The following is a 16,787-nucleotide window of genomic DNA, read 5'->3' as shown; positions in this document are numbered from 1 at the left end:
TGCTGCCCTGATTCTCTCCCTACCTTTCTGTCAGTCTTCTTTGCTAGATCACCATCCATATTCACCCTTCATCCTATACGTGAGTATAACCCAAAGCTCTGTCCTGGGCCCTCTCTTTTCGTTCTACACTCTCTGGGGAACTTCATTAGCTTCCATGAGTTTAATGATCATCTCTAAGCAGATGATTCCCAGATGTATTCTTCAATTCCAGGCTCTTTCCTAAATTCAAATTCCGTCTCATCAACTTTACATACATTATCTCCTTTGATGAATGAATTAAACAAACAGTCCCTGCCATTCAAGGAACTAACTTAATAGGAGAGCTTTCCACATTTAGGGGAATAGTTAGAGGTGTCTGTTCTATGGAGGTAGAAAAAGGGGGGGGTGGTAGGCACCTCATAAGATCACAGTGTCCTAGATCTGGAGATAGAAGGGACCTCACTGGCCTTTGAGTGTGACTTCCTCATTTTAAAGAGAAGTAAACTAAGGCATGGAAAAATGAAAAGATTTGCCTCAAATCACACACATGTGGTAAGTAGCAGAGGCAAGATTTGAACCTAGGTCTTATAAGATTATTGGTTTAACTAAATATATGAATTAAAATAATTGAATTTTGGTCGCCAATTATAAAATATTAGTTCATAAGTTAAAATGACTGTTAGCAGCTTTTATTTACAACAAGGTAGTGATATTAAAGTGGGAAATGTAGGGGGCAGCTAGGTAGCTCAGTGGATTGATAGCCAGGCCTAGAGACAGAAGGTTCTAGGTTCAAATCTGGCCTCAGACAATTCCCAGCTGTGTGACCCTGGGCAAGTCACTTGACCCCCATTGCCTAACCCTTACCACTCTTCTGCTTTGGAACCAATACCCAATATTGATTACAAGATGGAAGGTAAAGGTTTAAAAAAATAAAATAAAGTGGGAAATGTAGGAAGAAGGTAGAGAATTGTCTAGCCTACCACCCTAAATGCTGCTCTGGTGAAGTCTAGCTCAGCACCAGACAAGGGCACTCTTAAGTTCTGATCTCCACGTGGAAGTCACAATAGTCTTCAGCCAGAAGTCCACTAACACAAGCCTCTTCCTTCAGCTTCAGTCACTCACCCAGAAAGCCTCTCCAATGCAGAAAGCTCCAGTCAAGGACAAGTCCAGGAAAAAGTGACTGCCTCCAAGAGTCTCCCTTCAGCCTGGCTCACCAACACAGAATGAATGAATCAGTCCTTGGGCTTGGCCTTTAATACACCTTTTCCAGGTCACTTCCTGTCTCTCCCCCTCTTCACAGGAATCAATTGAAGCCTTTCAATTTCCCTAGCACTGCTGGGAGATGGGGGTGGGCAGTGGCCTTTGGAGGTGTGAGCTTTCTCTAGTAAGTGACTTGTGAACTCTCTTACTTAATGGATAGCTAAGTGCTAAGTAGGGGCACTTCAAATTCTGGATTGATCAAATTAAAGGTTGCTGATTGATTACATTTAAAAAATAAACTAAGAGAGTTTAATTCTCTCTTCACAGTCTTCTGACTTTAATATTGGTGCATTTTTCCAAGATGAATAGTCTGGGTGGGTTACTGGATAAAATATGAAACTGACTCTTGGTCTGGTGCTTAAAACAAACCAACTGGTTAACTGACTTAAGGGGTAGAGATGTGCTGGAGTTGGAGAACCTTGGAAATCAGAAAATGCTACAAATTTGGGCTTCATTTGTTTTGGGTGAATTTTAGATCTACTCCACCCTGCTTAGTCTAGCAATCAGGAATGTATACACCCCCTACTTAAGGATTAAGTGTTGAGAAGGATGGCCTATGACAGATGTGCTAGCAAGTGACAAATAAGAAACAACTGACAGACACCCTGGGAGTCTTACTTAAGTCAAACTTAAGCCACCATTGGTACATGTGAGACACAGGAAGTGATGTTAAAAAACGGTCTATGTATTTCACATCACTTCCTCTCTCCGGGGGCTTTTCCCAGAGAGGTGGCTCTGGCTCTCTTTTTGGCAGTGGAGGTATAGAGCTCGGCATCTCTCTCTCGGAGACTTTGGGTTTGACTATATGGGTGGCTCATGGCAGCATTTTGGCATCTTGGCATCTTGGAATGGGTCAGGTGAGGCCTCTTCCCTGAGATCTCTCAGAGTTTAGGCTGATTCCTTTTTTTTCCTTTACCTTTCCTAAAACACTATCCTCCTAGGAGGCCCCTTATCTTGGTGGAGGCCTCGTGGCTGAGATCTCTGAACTCCCCTTGGCTCAGGCTAGGCTGGAGAAATTTTATACCCTTTTCCCTCTCTCTTCTTCTTAATTCCTTCCCTCTATATTAATTAAACCACCATAAAATTCCCAAACTGACTTGAGTATTTTTATTGGGATTGAATTAAATCCCTTGAAACCATAGTATAATATATTTGTAAAAAAAAAAACCCTAAATTTACCCCTTACAGTTGATTGTCTAGACTTAAGAAAGTGATTGCAGTCAAGAGGTGGAGCCAAGTTAGAAGAGTAGAGGCAAGCAAAGCTCCAAACTCTCTGAGAATCCTCTCCAAACAACCTTAAAATATTACTTCAAAATGAAAACTGGAGTGACAGTAACAACAAAAAGAGAGAATGAAGCAACTTTCCTGAAGAAAAGAAGTTCAAAGATGGGCAGAGAGGGCCTAGTTCACTGGGATGAAAGAGGAGCACAGCCCTCAGCAAGACTGCACCAGCACAAGACAACAGCAAGCCCCCACATCATGCACCTACCTTCCCAGGTTCTGAACCTAGGCCCAAGCCAACTTTGAGACCCTGAGACCCTGCCTGAGTCACTAGCAGAACATTCCCACATCCACCTATTAAAGATCCAAGCACAAGCACAAGCCTGCAGTGAGGCACCAAGCCCTGGTACAAAGCAGTCCATGGTGTACCTGGCTGGTGTAGACCCAGAGTAAGGAACTGAGGATCCAAGCCCCAGTGCAAGGCAATCGGCAATGCACCTAGTTGGTTCAAGCCCAAAAGGAGGCCAATAGCCCCTGTCGAAGCCTACAGTGAGGACCTAAATCCAGCACAAAGCAATCCATGGTGCACCTGGCCTGTGTAAATCCAGAATGAGGCAGGGACCCCCTGCTTAAGCCCAAGGTGAGGCCCCAAGCCCCAGCAAAACAAGGTAATCTGTAGTGTACCTGATAGGTGCAAGCCCAAGGAGAGGCTCAGAGCCCCTGCCCAAGCCTGTAGTAAGGACACAAACCTCCAGTGCAAATCAATCCTCAGGGTACCTGGTCTATGTAAACCCTGAGCGAATCCTAAAGCTCTTGCTGAAGCCTGAGGTTAGCCCCTGAACCCCAGCACAAGGTATTTCACAATGCTCTGAGCCATGCAACCCATCAGCAGTCCCTGGGGGAGACTGAATCAGCAGTGGGAGATGACTTTCAGAGTTTCCAGCTGACAGGCCATCTTGGAAGAACTGAAACTTGCAGAAACCCAGAACTAGGGACAGAGAGAAGAGAGAGAGAAAGGACAGGATCAAAAGGGGGAAATAAGAAGGAGGGGAAGACACAGTTGGTAAAAGCAAGGAAAAACTGAAGTTTAAGACAGTGACCTCTCTACTGTAATGGGGAACTGTCCTAGAGGGATGTTACAACCCACCTAAGAACTCCCCAGGGCCAGTTAAGCACAAAACCCTTGACTAATGGAAAACAGTTTATTTTAATAAAGGGAATAAGAGAGACTGGTAGGTAGGACCCGAGCACTCTTTTAAAAAAATTTTTATTTAATTAGTCAATTTAGAACATTTTTCCTTGGTTACAAGAATCATATTCTTTCCTTCCCCTCCCCCCATCCCTTCCCGTAGCTGATGCACAATTCCCCTGGGTTTTACATGTGTCCTTGATCAAGACCTATGTCCATGGTGTTTGCACTGGACCCTGGCACTCTTAAAACTAACTCTACCAGTGGAGCGGAGCCGAGGAGAGTAGGCAGAAGCCGAGTGGAGCAGGACACCACGAGGGAGCCATGGAGAATGAGTACGAGTATGAGGATTATAAGAAAACAGCTGAGTGCCTTTTATCCCTCACTGAACATCAGCCCCAAATAGCAGTGATCTGCGGTTCTGGATTGGGGGGTTTGGCAAATAAAGTGACCCAATTGCAGGCCTTTGACTACAGTGAGATACCCAACTTCCCTCAGAGCACAGTACCAGGTCATGCAGGGCGATTGGTATTTGGATACTTAAATGGCAAATGCTGTGTGATTATGTAGGGTCGATTCCACAGGTATGAAGGCTATGCACTCTCGAAGGTGGCATTCCCTGTGCGGGTTTTCCACCTTATGAATGTGCATACGTTAATTGTCACCAATGCTGCTGGTAGACTGAACCCCGAATATGAAGTTGGGGATATTATGCTGATCCGAGATCATATCAACTTGGCAGGTCTCAGTGGCCAAAATCCACTCAGAGGACCCAATGATAAAAGATTTGGAGAAAGGTTTCCTCCCATGTCTGATGCTTATGATCGAATTTTGAGAGAGAAGGCCCATGGTATATGGAAACAAATGGATCAAGAACGACCACTTCATGAAGGAACATACGTTATGGTGGGAGGCCCCAGCTTTGAAACCATTGCAGAGTGTCAGTTTCTGCAGAAAATAAGGGCTGATGCTGTGGGCATGAGCACGGTACCAGAAGTGATAGTGGCTAGACATTGTGGCCTTCGGGTCTTTGGATTCTCCCTCATTACGAACAAATCAATCTTGGACTACGAAACCCATGAGACTGCCAATCATGAAGAGGTACTGATGGCTGGGCAGGAGGCCACCAAGAAGTTGGAAGAATTTGTCTGTATTCTTGTGAAAATTCATCCACCATCTGAAAAGACTTTTTGACCTTTCCTTCCCTGCTGCCTACTTTTCATTTCAGATAGTGACCAGCTTCTAATCCTTGCTGAGCCACTTAGCTCCCTTCCCTAAGGGAGGTTGATAGAACCCTAAGGGGTTGATAGAAGAACTGGGTATTTCATCTCCTTGGAATATCTACTCATCCTATTAGACCTCCCCCTCCCCCCAATGTTATCTAATTCTCTTTCTTATTCCTTTGGTCCCTTCCCTCTTAAAGCTGGATCATTCCATTGTAACTCCTAACCCACAGACCACATTCTTCATTCCACCTCTAGTGGATGTGAGGATTAAGCCCACATTGCACTAAAGCTGCTGCTAATATTTTGAAAGGACTACTATTCTTAATATTCCCTGGGGCATATTCTCTGCCATGCTATGACTTCTGAGACTTTGGTCCCAGACCAGTGTATTTTACAAATAGTACTATGCAGGAATAAAAAGATAGCCAGACAGAACTGTTTCTGCTTTTCTGTGCAGGGTGGGGATAAATATAGTTTAAGCTCCAAGAATATTGTATCAAAATATGGATTGAAGTATGATGATGACAGAGGGGTAGCCTACTTTCTCAGTTAATAGTGTATTTCAGTACTTGTGTATTAGTAAATTGTGCTCAGGACATTAATAGGCAAGATAAGGAGCTACGTTTTCTTTTTATGTAGGGCTGCTTTTTAATGTGTAGACACATTAAGTGCCACTGTTAGGTGTTTTCAGAGGGAGAGAGAGAAAAGATCTATCATCCAAAGGCATTTGGTTGTTAGAGGGATGTGAGATACATACACAATACAATAGAATATAGTGCAACATTTAAGAGCCAGGAAAAAAAGTTGAAAGGTTACTCAGGCTATTCATCAACAGAAAAAAGGAATTCAAAATCCCATAGGCAATTACCATTCCAGGTACACATACTGAGAAGAGGGATCAGAGGAATTATCTTAGGATTCCTCAAGGAGGAGGATAGTGTGGATAAGGCTAATGGGTCTTAAATGCCTGGTTAAGGAATGTGGGTTAAACATTTTCAGCCAGGGAAACAGATGAGCATAGTAGGGAATAATAGTGTATTAGGAGGGTGACTAGCAGTACCCCCAAATTAGGACAGCATATCAGTTTAAAAACTTGGAGAATAGTCCAACTGGTGGCCTGAACTAAGCTGGTGTCAGTATTAATAGAAAAGAGTAATATATTCAAGAGGTGAGAAAGGTAGACTCCATAAGACTTGGCAACTGATTTGGGAGGTTGGGAGAAAGTTAAAAATGATCCCAAAGATTCTGGTCTTCAGAAAGTTGGGAAATAATGGTGCTATTAAATGGAAATTTGGAAAAAGGGTGAATTTTATGGGGAAAAGGAATGAATTGTTTTGAACTTGTCTATAATGTCTAGTTGTAGCTGCATAGCAAGCAGATAAGAGCTATAAACAGGGAATGGTCAGAAGTGGAGATAGATTTGTGATACATTTGTGTAGGTTAATAGTTCTGGGAATAGATGAGGCCAAGAATGAAAGGTTCATGGGGTGGAGGTGGGGCAAGGATGGAACCAAGTTAATAGTTAAGGGGTGGAAGGGGGTCATAGGGGTCAGATTTTGCATAAAGATAAGGATGAGGACTTAGAAAAGTCCCATTTGGTTTGGCAACTAGTGTTTCCCTTTCCCCCAGGACAAGTAGCCCTTTCATGCTACCTTATGGTAGGTTAGAACCTCTGTGTGCCTCTGGTTCCTAGCCTACGCTCTGACCCCTTTATCTAGAAAAACATACTTTTTCCAGCTAACTATTAACAGGAGGAAACGGTTTTATTTCTAATGGCAATCCCACAAATTAATGGTAGGTCTGTATAGGAGGCAATATTCTGGGTTGGACTCCTCACCAAGTCTTATCAGGTTGTCTCTGACTTTCTTACTTAGCTATGCCCAGCACCCGGGTAGCCTATGCCATGTCACACTTCATGGTACCTCCTCATTAAAGCAATTGTTTCATATAATCTGCCATTAGAATCTGCTTTTGCTTTAGATAGAAACAGTAATTCTGGACTGAGACTACCTTCTGCATTTCTCTTCTTAAGATAAGCACCCAAATGTAACTCCTTTATATTAATTGGAAGAAAAGCTCTATTTTAGGATCTTTTAGTACCATGGTTTAGCTCATTGGTAGCACTAAAAAGCTGGAACTGCACACCTCGAGAATTAAGGACCCAAGAGTGTCTAGTGACTTATTAGGACTAAACATAGCATTATTAGCACATATAATTACAATATTTGGTGGGAAGACAGGTCAAATAGAGGTTCAGAGATTTCCTATTTACAAAGCTCATGTAGGACTTGTACTCTACTTGGTAGTATGTTGAACAATGGAATAATATGACTACTCAATTTTACTTTGATGTGAAAGAAGATGAGTGATATTGTAGTGTCCCAGCAATATCAATAGCCAACAAGTGAAGGTAGGGAGAGTAAAAATAAACCTTGGAAAGGATTTATAGTTAAATTTTATGCCCTTTCTCACTATTTATTCCCGTTGCTTTTAATGTCCTGGGAAACAATTCCTCTCTCCTTTTTTATCCTGTTTAACCTCTTTAAAAATGCGTTAAGGGGGCAGCTGAGTAGCTCAGTGGATTGAGAGCTAGCCCTAGAGATGGGAGGTCCTAGGTTCAAATCTGGCCTCAGACACTTCCCAGCTGTGTGACCCTGGGCAAGTCACTTGACCCCCATTGCCTAGCCCTTACCACTCTTCTGCCTTGGAGCCGATACACAGTATTGACTCCAAGACGGAAGGTAAGGGTTATTAAAAAGAAAAAAAAATGCTTTAAAAAATTTATTAACTTTCCCTCCTTGATTCTTGAATAGCCCTTTGTTCTTGATTTAATGTTTCTATATATTTGCATTATAGTTCTGTTTACATTTTGTGTGTATTTCATATCCTAAATGATTGTATACTATGAGAATAATTGCCTTAATTGCATTTTATCTATCACCTAATTTAATAAATGGTCACTAAATGACTGGAAAATCTTAGTATAAAAAAAAAAACTAACTCTACCCACCTTCTAAGTTTCCTGCTTAAGGGGAGCCTTCTGTTTCTTCTCTGGGCCCTGCTTACAGTTCCCTGTGCTACCTAAAACCTTTCCCATGATATCTGACTTAATCCTAACCTTCCCACTAGTGATTAATAAGGAAAGGGGGAAAGCCTGGGTTTGCCTGCTGCACTAAGTAACCCAAATTTACAGATGGAAATCTGTGGATTACCTTAGCCCAAGAAGAATTCTGGCAGATGAACTGTGAACTTTAAATTACTCCACCCTACTTAGATCTTACTTTATGGGGAATATAAAGTTGTAATCTCCTGATTGAACAATGAAGGTACTTAGTTCTTACTTTATAGTGAAGCTAGAAGTTTAAGCTAAGTATATTTTTAGATCTTAATACAAAAAGGTATTAAGTAACTATAAAGGGTAAATTAATCACAAAAAGGTTAAATAACTAACAAAAGGTGAACTTAAAAAAGTGTTAAGTAACTCAAAAGATATGATCTAATCAAAGAAGATGAGAACTAAAGAAAGGGCAATCCTGGAGAAAGAGCCTCTGATGTGATTGGTAGAAGTGAAAATTGAGAGGAGGGGACACAAGAGTAAAAGGTCTATATATTTCTCGTCACTTCCTCTCTCCAGTACCTTTTGGTGGCAGAGAGTTGGCTGGTGGCAGCATGCTGGGCCTTTTGGCATCTTGGCGTGGCTACAAGCTATTGTCTGGTTCAGTGGTGAATTTCTGGCTGAGTTTTTTCTCCTTTACATTCCAAACTTATCCTCTTAGAAGCCTCTAATCTCCTTCAGAGACCTAGCGGTGGAAATCTTGAACTCCCAGCCAGGCAGGAGAAATACTATACCCTCTTCCCTCTTTCTCCTTAAATCCTTCCCTCTATATTAATTAAAATTACCATAAATTTCCAGACTGACATGGGTATTTTATTTGGGATTTTTCCCTAGCGACCAATTAATTTAGATTTTAAGTCACAACCCTAAAATTATCTTTACAGAACCACTGGCAGATCATCTTTGGTCTCAGGGAAATTGGTTTCCTCCAAATAAATTTTCTACCTGGAAGTCAAAGATTTCTCCACAAAATCTTGACTCTCCAGGGAAAATCTCTCAGACTAAACCCTTCCTTTACCTTGATGGAAATTTAGGGATAATCCTGAAAGACTCATGATGGGGAATGTTATCCACCTCCAGAGAAAGAACTGTTCAGAGTCATGTTTCACATCAGTGTATCTTTGGTTTTATTTTGAGAGTTTGGTTATGAATGAGTGTGCTCTTAGAACAATAACAAATAGGGAAGTACATTTTGCATGGCAAGAATAAAATGAAAAAAATAAAATAAAATGAAAGGATTGGACTATGGAGCTATGATCCTAACTCTAAGGGAAACATATCTCATCTCATTTCTTAAAGAGGTGCAAGAATATTAGAACAGATACTAGATGCATTGTCAGACAAGGTCTATCGATGAAAAGGTTTTATTTTCATTTCTCACAAGGGAATATAGTCTTGGGAGGTGAGGATGAGAAATGACTGCAATGACATGATAAAGGATATAAAAATGTATTGGTAATAAATATGGTAAAGGCTCAAAAAAGAAAAAGAAAATAGATCCAGGAGAGACAATTTAAGAATTATTTGGACTACCTAAAATCCATAAGTAAGAAAACCCCTAAACATCATACTACAAGAAATCACAGAAAACTGCCCTGATATTCTTGAACAAGAGGGTAAAATAGAAATTGAAAGAATTTACTGATTACCTTCTGCAATAAATTGCCAAATGACAACTTCCAGGAATATTATAGACAAATTCAAGAGCTCCTATGCCAAAGAGAAAATACTACAAGTAGCCAGAAGGAAATAATTCAAATATCATGGAGCTACAGTCAGGATGAAACAAGATTTAGCAGCTTTCACATTAAAAGACTAGAAGGCTTGGAATATGATATTCTGGAAGGTAAAGGAACATAGAATCATCTACCCAGTGTAGGGCCTGAGAAAACCACACACGGAGACAATGCAAGTAAGCAAAGGATCACCATTTATTTCTAGTGCACTAGGGCTGCTCCGAAAGAGGAGCTGTGCTTGGCTCAGCTAGGGGGTTGCCTTATATAGCATAGTGGGCTAGCATGAAATGTTGAACAATAGGATGTTGTGATTTGGCAGTTGCAGCTGGCTAGAGGTTTCACAATGCAGGGAGTGTGTGTCTAGGTGGCTTAGGCAAGAGTTTTACCTCTCACCCTTTAGAGGGAGGTCATTCTGACCTCCTTCATCCTTTTTATGAAACATGAGGAATCATCCTCATGGAGATGGCCTCATAATAAGGGGCCAGGCAAGTTGCAAGGGATTGGTAATGCTGCCTGAGGACCATGAGCTAGACTGAATTAATGTGGCTTTTTATGAAGGAAGGACTAAAGGACCTAATAATGTGGAAATGAGGGTTGTCAGCCATGGGGATTTGTGAAAGAGCTGCTCATACCAGGATATCTGGGCCTCGCATTCTTTCTTCCTGATGGCCAGGCCTTCTCATAGTTTTATCCTAACATTTGGCCTGGCTCCCCAGCACTCGTAAAGACCATTGCTGTTATAGAGTAAGACCTTAGGAAAAACAGTTACCAGTAAGCAGAGATCTTGGTTGGAGTCTAAGGAGCCTTTAGCTACATAGGGGGTCAAACCTGAGGATACACACAACCATCAGGTACCTTCGAGTGGGAGAAGGTATTTACTGTGCTAGGAGTCACAAGGATGTAAGGGAGAAGAAGAATTTCCCTGATAATAGTTTGCCCAAGTTTCTGGGGGAACCAATGCCCATGCCATCTCTCCCCTCTCCAAATATTTAAGGAAAAAGGGGCGATGGTCTCAATATTCTGTAGCTTCTTCAGGACTGAGACTGGTTGTAGAGCTATCCCTGCCTATTGTCAGGAGAGAGGTATTGACTGTAGGCAATGTCCAGGGCTTCAGGCTGGAATAGCTGTTGAGGTTACAGTGGCATCTGAGTGACTCCCAGGAGTGCTTCTACCAGAGAAGCAACCAGAGAAGTGACAAGGTTACAAATGCAAGGTCCACATATCCCACAGGGGAGTAGTCAAAACTTGAACAGGGAGGGAAAGGCTGTGGACACAGGGTCTTTAGGGGGATGTCCTCTGTGAATGCCTGGGTCCTAGGTAGGTGGGGACCTGCTTGGGGATCTGAAGGATGTCCAGTGACTGCTTCCCCCGATTGGCAGACTGGTCACAAGGGGGAGAGTCAGCCCCTAAGATAGAAGTGTGGAAACCAGGAATGGGGCAAAAACTAGAACACCAGATATAAACGGAGAAAATTAGTACAATAGTAATTGATATTACACATTTGCATTTGGGTGTCTTAGTCAACAGACTTCTTCAGAAATCATCTTCTGACAGGAATAGATCCCTTTAGGAAATCGGATTCCTGAGTTGTTTGCAGAGTTTGTATGTGTTGTTCCTGTTAAAGAATATCGTTTTGCAAAGTACACATTAACTATGAACATCTATAAATACTTGAATAACAATATTTTACAGAGGTATCCCTTTACCCCAGATTCTGGGGGACATTCAAGAAAGCTTTGAGCTATATATTCAAGCTCAAGATCCAAACTTCAACTGTGGTAAATTAAGACTACAAGTACAAGCCATCTATTAATAAACTTCAGCTACTTCTCAAAATATGTTCCCTAACAATTTAAGAATTTTCAATTATTAACCTAATAGATTGTTTGAGGAAATGGAAACTTTAATTTTACAATTTATATTATGTGCTGATTATGGGAATTTGTCACAAAGGAAAAGGCTGACAGGGAAAATATTCCCTAATGTCCCAAGGGACACATAGTGAGGGCTTCACATGCAGGTCAAAGCTATCACTGGCTCATGTCATCATTGTATCACTCAAGGACTAACAGCCTAGATGGACAGAAAAGGTCCATTCCTAGGTGAGCCCAGAATATGCCTCTGTAACCATCCCAGGGCATTCTGTGTCCTTTGTGTACTTTGTCACCATCAGATCCCAGAAACCTTCTTTTGCCTTAAAAGACAAGTCTCACCCATTTCAGCTGAGAAAATTCTGCTTATCAGCAGTCCAGAAACAAATTTCCATACCCTCAAACAAGCCTTTTGTATCCCTACAAGGCTGATCACTCAATTATTCTTATGTATTTTGGCAATAATTCTACATATCACACTTTAGTCACAAAAACCTGAAATAAAGAACATGAGTGCTGAATTGAGTAGCTCCATAGTAATATAAATCAGAGGTGTATCATCTCTTGGACCTAGGCCATCTGAAAGACTAAGACAAGATCAGCCAGGAATCACTTCAGGGTAACTGTCCAGAGAAATTATAGAATCATATGTGATTTTCCCATAACACGTACATTAATTTTAGAAATTATCCCTAGGTCAGGGATCCAATTATAAGAGTCGAACATCTATCTGTTCTCTTTCACCTCCCTATGTGTTTCCTTCTCTCTCTCTCTCTCTCTCTCTCTCTTCCTTCAAAACCCTCTGCCTAAAAAGCAGAGCAAGATTTCCATTCTTCCTTCCGTTGGCATCATTTTAATTGCTAATCGGTAACCCAAAAGAATTCTGATTTAAAGGATTACATCATTGAACCACTGTATCTTTAGCATAGTGCTCATCAATTATAAATTACTGATCATTTTAGCAGCAAGTCATATAACAATCTTAAAATTCTGAGCAAGCATTTTTCACAAATATGCCATTTTAAACATCCTGCCCACTCCTTGGCTACTGTTTGCAACATATATCCTTATACAGATCAAAAAATCAACCAACATACTCCCAAAGTTCGTGTGAGATAACTTATCAATTACAAATCACTCAACTCATTTTAACATTCTGGACATGGAATGTTTGTATTAAGATTCCACAGCTTTCAAACAAACCACTTGGTCGGACAGGGCTGGCAACATTTGCTTGCTTGAGCATCTTAAAAACTCTGAAACATGCAATTAAAATATACTCATCTTTAAGTTCTATCACACAGTGGTTGTCAACTCTGAGAGGTCCCTATTTCAGTCCCTAAGTATCAGTGTGGAACAATTATAAGCACTTCTTTCTCCTTCCTGTGTGCAAGGAAGGGGTTACTAGCTTGTGAGCAATTTATCCTAAGGCTGCTTGGCTCAATTTAGGTTTCACCTTGTCCCATCCTTCTTTAACAAGTGAGCTTAGCTTACCACAATTTAAAATTTTGAATGTATCAAACCCCCTTCATAATGATTTACTCTCAATGGATTATATTTTGAACTCCACAACTTCCAAATAGCTTTGATTAAGTCCTTTAGCAATCTTTCAGTGTGTAACCAAACAGAAGTACAAAGGATTTACCTGTACTCCTCTCAAACCTCTGTCTAAAGTAGAATAGAACCTCCAGATTAGTTTTCTTTTAGCTCAAAACATTGCCACATACCTGATTAAATTCCATCAACATTATTCTGATTTATAATTTGTTGTATCTATTTCATACTAGAATTCATAGTATCAGATAGTAACTCTATCCATTACTCTAATTTCTTCTGGCTCCTCCTCTTTACCATTGTAAGTAGAGGAAAGGTACTGTACTGAATTGTATTTAATCCTCATGACAAGCCCTTCTTGATTTCAGGGCTGGTCAAATTTGTCTTGTTAAGGACTTACAGTTTGCATATCATATGCCCTTAACCTTTTTAGGTGGAAAACTTAATTCTCTCTATAGTACAAATGCACACATAATTTGTATCTGAATGCATGTTAATCTCTAGATCACAAATTCCTTCCTATATATTGTGCACATTTTAAAAAACAATTCATATAACCTTAGTCAAAGACAACACCATCTAAAATCCCAAATTTAAATTCTATAATAAGTTCTTCTCAACAACATAGCAACTTAAAGTAGCCAGTACAATTTCTGTCCTTATAGAACAAAACATTCCTTCTCTGTGTCAAGCTGGCTATCAATCACATTTAGACAATTTTCAAATTCACTGAAACCATTATGCATTGCAAGATCTAACAACAACATCTAACAATGAGTTTTTGTGCTCAATCAAATCTGGCTAACATTTCACATTTAACTGACAAACAGTTACCACAATACATGTAATTACAGTTGTACCATATCAAAATCATTAGCAATCCTCCCAAGTTTCATGCATCAACCCTTGGAATTAATCTTAAGTGAAAAGTGCCTCTAACTGTGGAGTAAGAGTCGAGACTGTGATCAACAGAAACATCCCAAAAATAGGGGTGTCTCTCCAGTTGTCTTTCTGTTCAGAATCAACCCTCTTGCTCCCTGCAGCAGAGGAGGAAGACAAATCTGATCAGTGAACTGATAGCTTTCAGGTTGCCTGTTTTTCTTATCTCTGCCTGGATTTCTCGGCAGTCCCTTGCCTTAAAATCCAAGCAAAGAGTAACGGGCTTCTATCCATATTATGCCCTCTTTTTTGTAAGATATGTCCAATTGCTACCTGGTGTTAGAATTTAGGTATCAAAAAGCCAATTTCCTCATTTTTTCCTGATGGTGCTCAGCTATTTAACATAAGAGAAAATAAATAAACAAACAAACAAAAAACCCAATTGAATTCTCCATTGGGCTGCTTAGATTTAATCTTTTCCCAACAGGAGGGGCCTGCAGGGATGCTTCTCCCTTTGTCTTAATTGGGTTGGCTAGTCCCTATCTGGCTTGGACCTCAGACTTTGGAGCCACTCCACACCTGAGGCTTCCCAGACTGAAAAAGTGAGAAGTCCAGCACAGCCACCATCCAAGTAGAGGATGACATTACAATTTTAGGGTGCCATGGATAGGCCATGCCTCTTGCTTATTGAAGGTGTAACATGGTCATTCAACATTCAAAAGAAATTAGGTTGTTGTTGTTTTTTCTCCAAGCTATTTAGAGCCAATTTTTCCCAACACAAAAGCAGACAGGACAATACATGATGGACTAGACAGTAAAGACAGACACAACAAATATGAATGCTGGGCTGGATGTTCTCCTCTACTCAGCGGTGAGTGGTCCCAAAAATAAAGTGGTGTGGCCAGGGTTCCCCAAGGGCTGCACCCCCATCATCCAGTGCATCCACTGGGTTTCCTACTTTCAACGGGGGGCCTCTAACCACCCCTAATTCCAATTGGGGGCCTCTAACCACTCAGAACTGGGGACTCTAACACTGGGCAAGGGTCTCTATCCCTTGCAGTGGGGACTTTAACCCCTACCTCACAGCCCCAGAGGACTCTAACCCCTCAACCGGGCTCCAAGCCTCAGGGGACTCTAACCCCTCAACTGGAGTCCAAGTCCCAGGGGACTCTAACCCCTGTTACCAAGGTCCAACCGAGGTCCCCTAGTTCCAAATTAGGCAGAAGGACTTTCACCAAAACCCTGTATTTCGGGCAAAAGATTCACAACAAAGAAGAATTCCTGCGCCCCACCCCCCCCACCCCACACCACCCCACCCCCGTATTCCAGGCAAAAATTTTTCAAGCAAAAGATTCCTGGCACAACAAACAAAAATTCCTCCCCTCCCCCCCCATATTCTGGGCAAAAATTCTTCGGGCAAAATACTCCTGTCACAACAAACAAGAATTCCTGGTGGCAACACAAATGCAAATGTATACTCTTGTCACCAAGTCACTTCTCAGCCTTTCCGTCCTGGCCCCTCACGGGACACAGGAATCATGTACTAAGCTGGTCCACACTCACACACAGGTTAAATGGGATCACTTAGTGGGACTGAACTTGACAACAGGTCCTCTTCATATAAACCCCGAAGCCAGTAGGACTGGCTGGGCCACTTAGTCGCATGTCCTAATACCATGATCAGTTCCCCATCAGTCACAATCACACAACATTACCACCAACAGTCACTCTGACCTGGTGTCCATGTTCCGGTGGTCCACTTGTGGAGGATTCCCGGCCAATGCACCAAATGTAGGGTCCGAGAAAATCTCCCAAGAATGGAGACACGGAGACAATGCAAGTAAGTAAAGGATCACTGATTATTTCTAGCGCACTAGGGCTGCCCCAAAAGAGGAGCTGTGCCTGACTCAGCTAAGGGGTCACCTTATATAGCACAGGGGGATAGCATGAAATGTTGAACAATAGGATGTCGTCATTTAGCAGTTGTAGCTGGCTGGAGGTTTCACTATGCAGGGAGTGTCTGACTAGCAGTTATGCTGGCTTGGTCAAGAGTTTTACCCCTGACCCTTTAGAGGGAGGTCATTCTGACCTCCTTCACCAACAAAAAATGAGTATATTCTTCCAGTAGAGGCAATGGTCATTCAAGAAAATAAAAGATTTTGAAGTATTCCTGATGCTAGGACCAGATCTAAACAGACAATCTGATGTTCAAATACAAGACTAAAGAGATGCACAAAAAGGTAAAGAAGAAAGAGGAAATTTAAGGGATTCAATAAGGTCAAACTGTTTATGTTCCTATTGTAAAATGGAAAGATGATATTTGTAACTCTTAAAAATGTTGTCATTATAAGGACAGTTAAAAAAGGAATATACATAGACAGAGCTGCAGGAGTAAGTTGACCAGGATGACATGATATCAAAAAAAATTAAGGGGTTAAAAGAGGATAACATTGAGAGAAAAGGAAAGAGAGACATAGGATGGGGAAATTATATCACCTAAAGGGATGAAAAAACCTATTATGATGGGAGGGGAGAGGAAGGGGCAATGCTTAAATTTTATTCTCATTGGAATGGGCTTAGAGAGAGAATAACAACCATGCTCATTTGGGTATAGAATCCTAACATATCCTATAGAGAGGTAGAAAGGGAATAAGATGAGAAGAGGGGGTAATAGGAGGGAGAGGGAACTGGGAGAGGAGGTGGTTAAAAACAAAACACTTATGAGGAAGGACAGAGAAAGAAAGAGCAGGATCAAAA

The 16,787-nt window shown here is 41.3% G+C and overlaps 1 pseudogene; it reads left to right on the top strand.

The window, feature by feature from the left end:
• The first annotated feature begins 3,958 nt into the window (after positions 1 to 3,958).
• LOC100028616 (purine nucleoside phosphorylase-like) lies at positions 3,959 to 4,843 on the top strand (annotated as a pseudogene).
• Positions 4,844 to 16,787: the final 11,944 nt, after the last annotated feature.

This window comes from Monodelphis domestica, chromosome X (genome assembly GCF_027887165.1).
Source record: "Monodelphis domestica isolate mMonDom1 chromosome X, mMonDom1.pri, whole genome shotgun sequence".
Classification (NCBI taxonomy): domain Eukaryota; kingdom Metazoa; phylum Chordata; class Mammalia; order Didelphimorphia; family Didelphidae; genus Monodelphis; species Monodelphis domestica.
The sequence above is the reverse complement of the archived record's forward strand: the minus strand, read 5'-3'. Positions and strand labels throughout refer to the sequence as shown.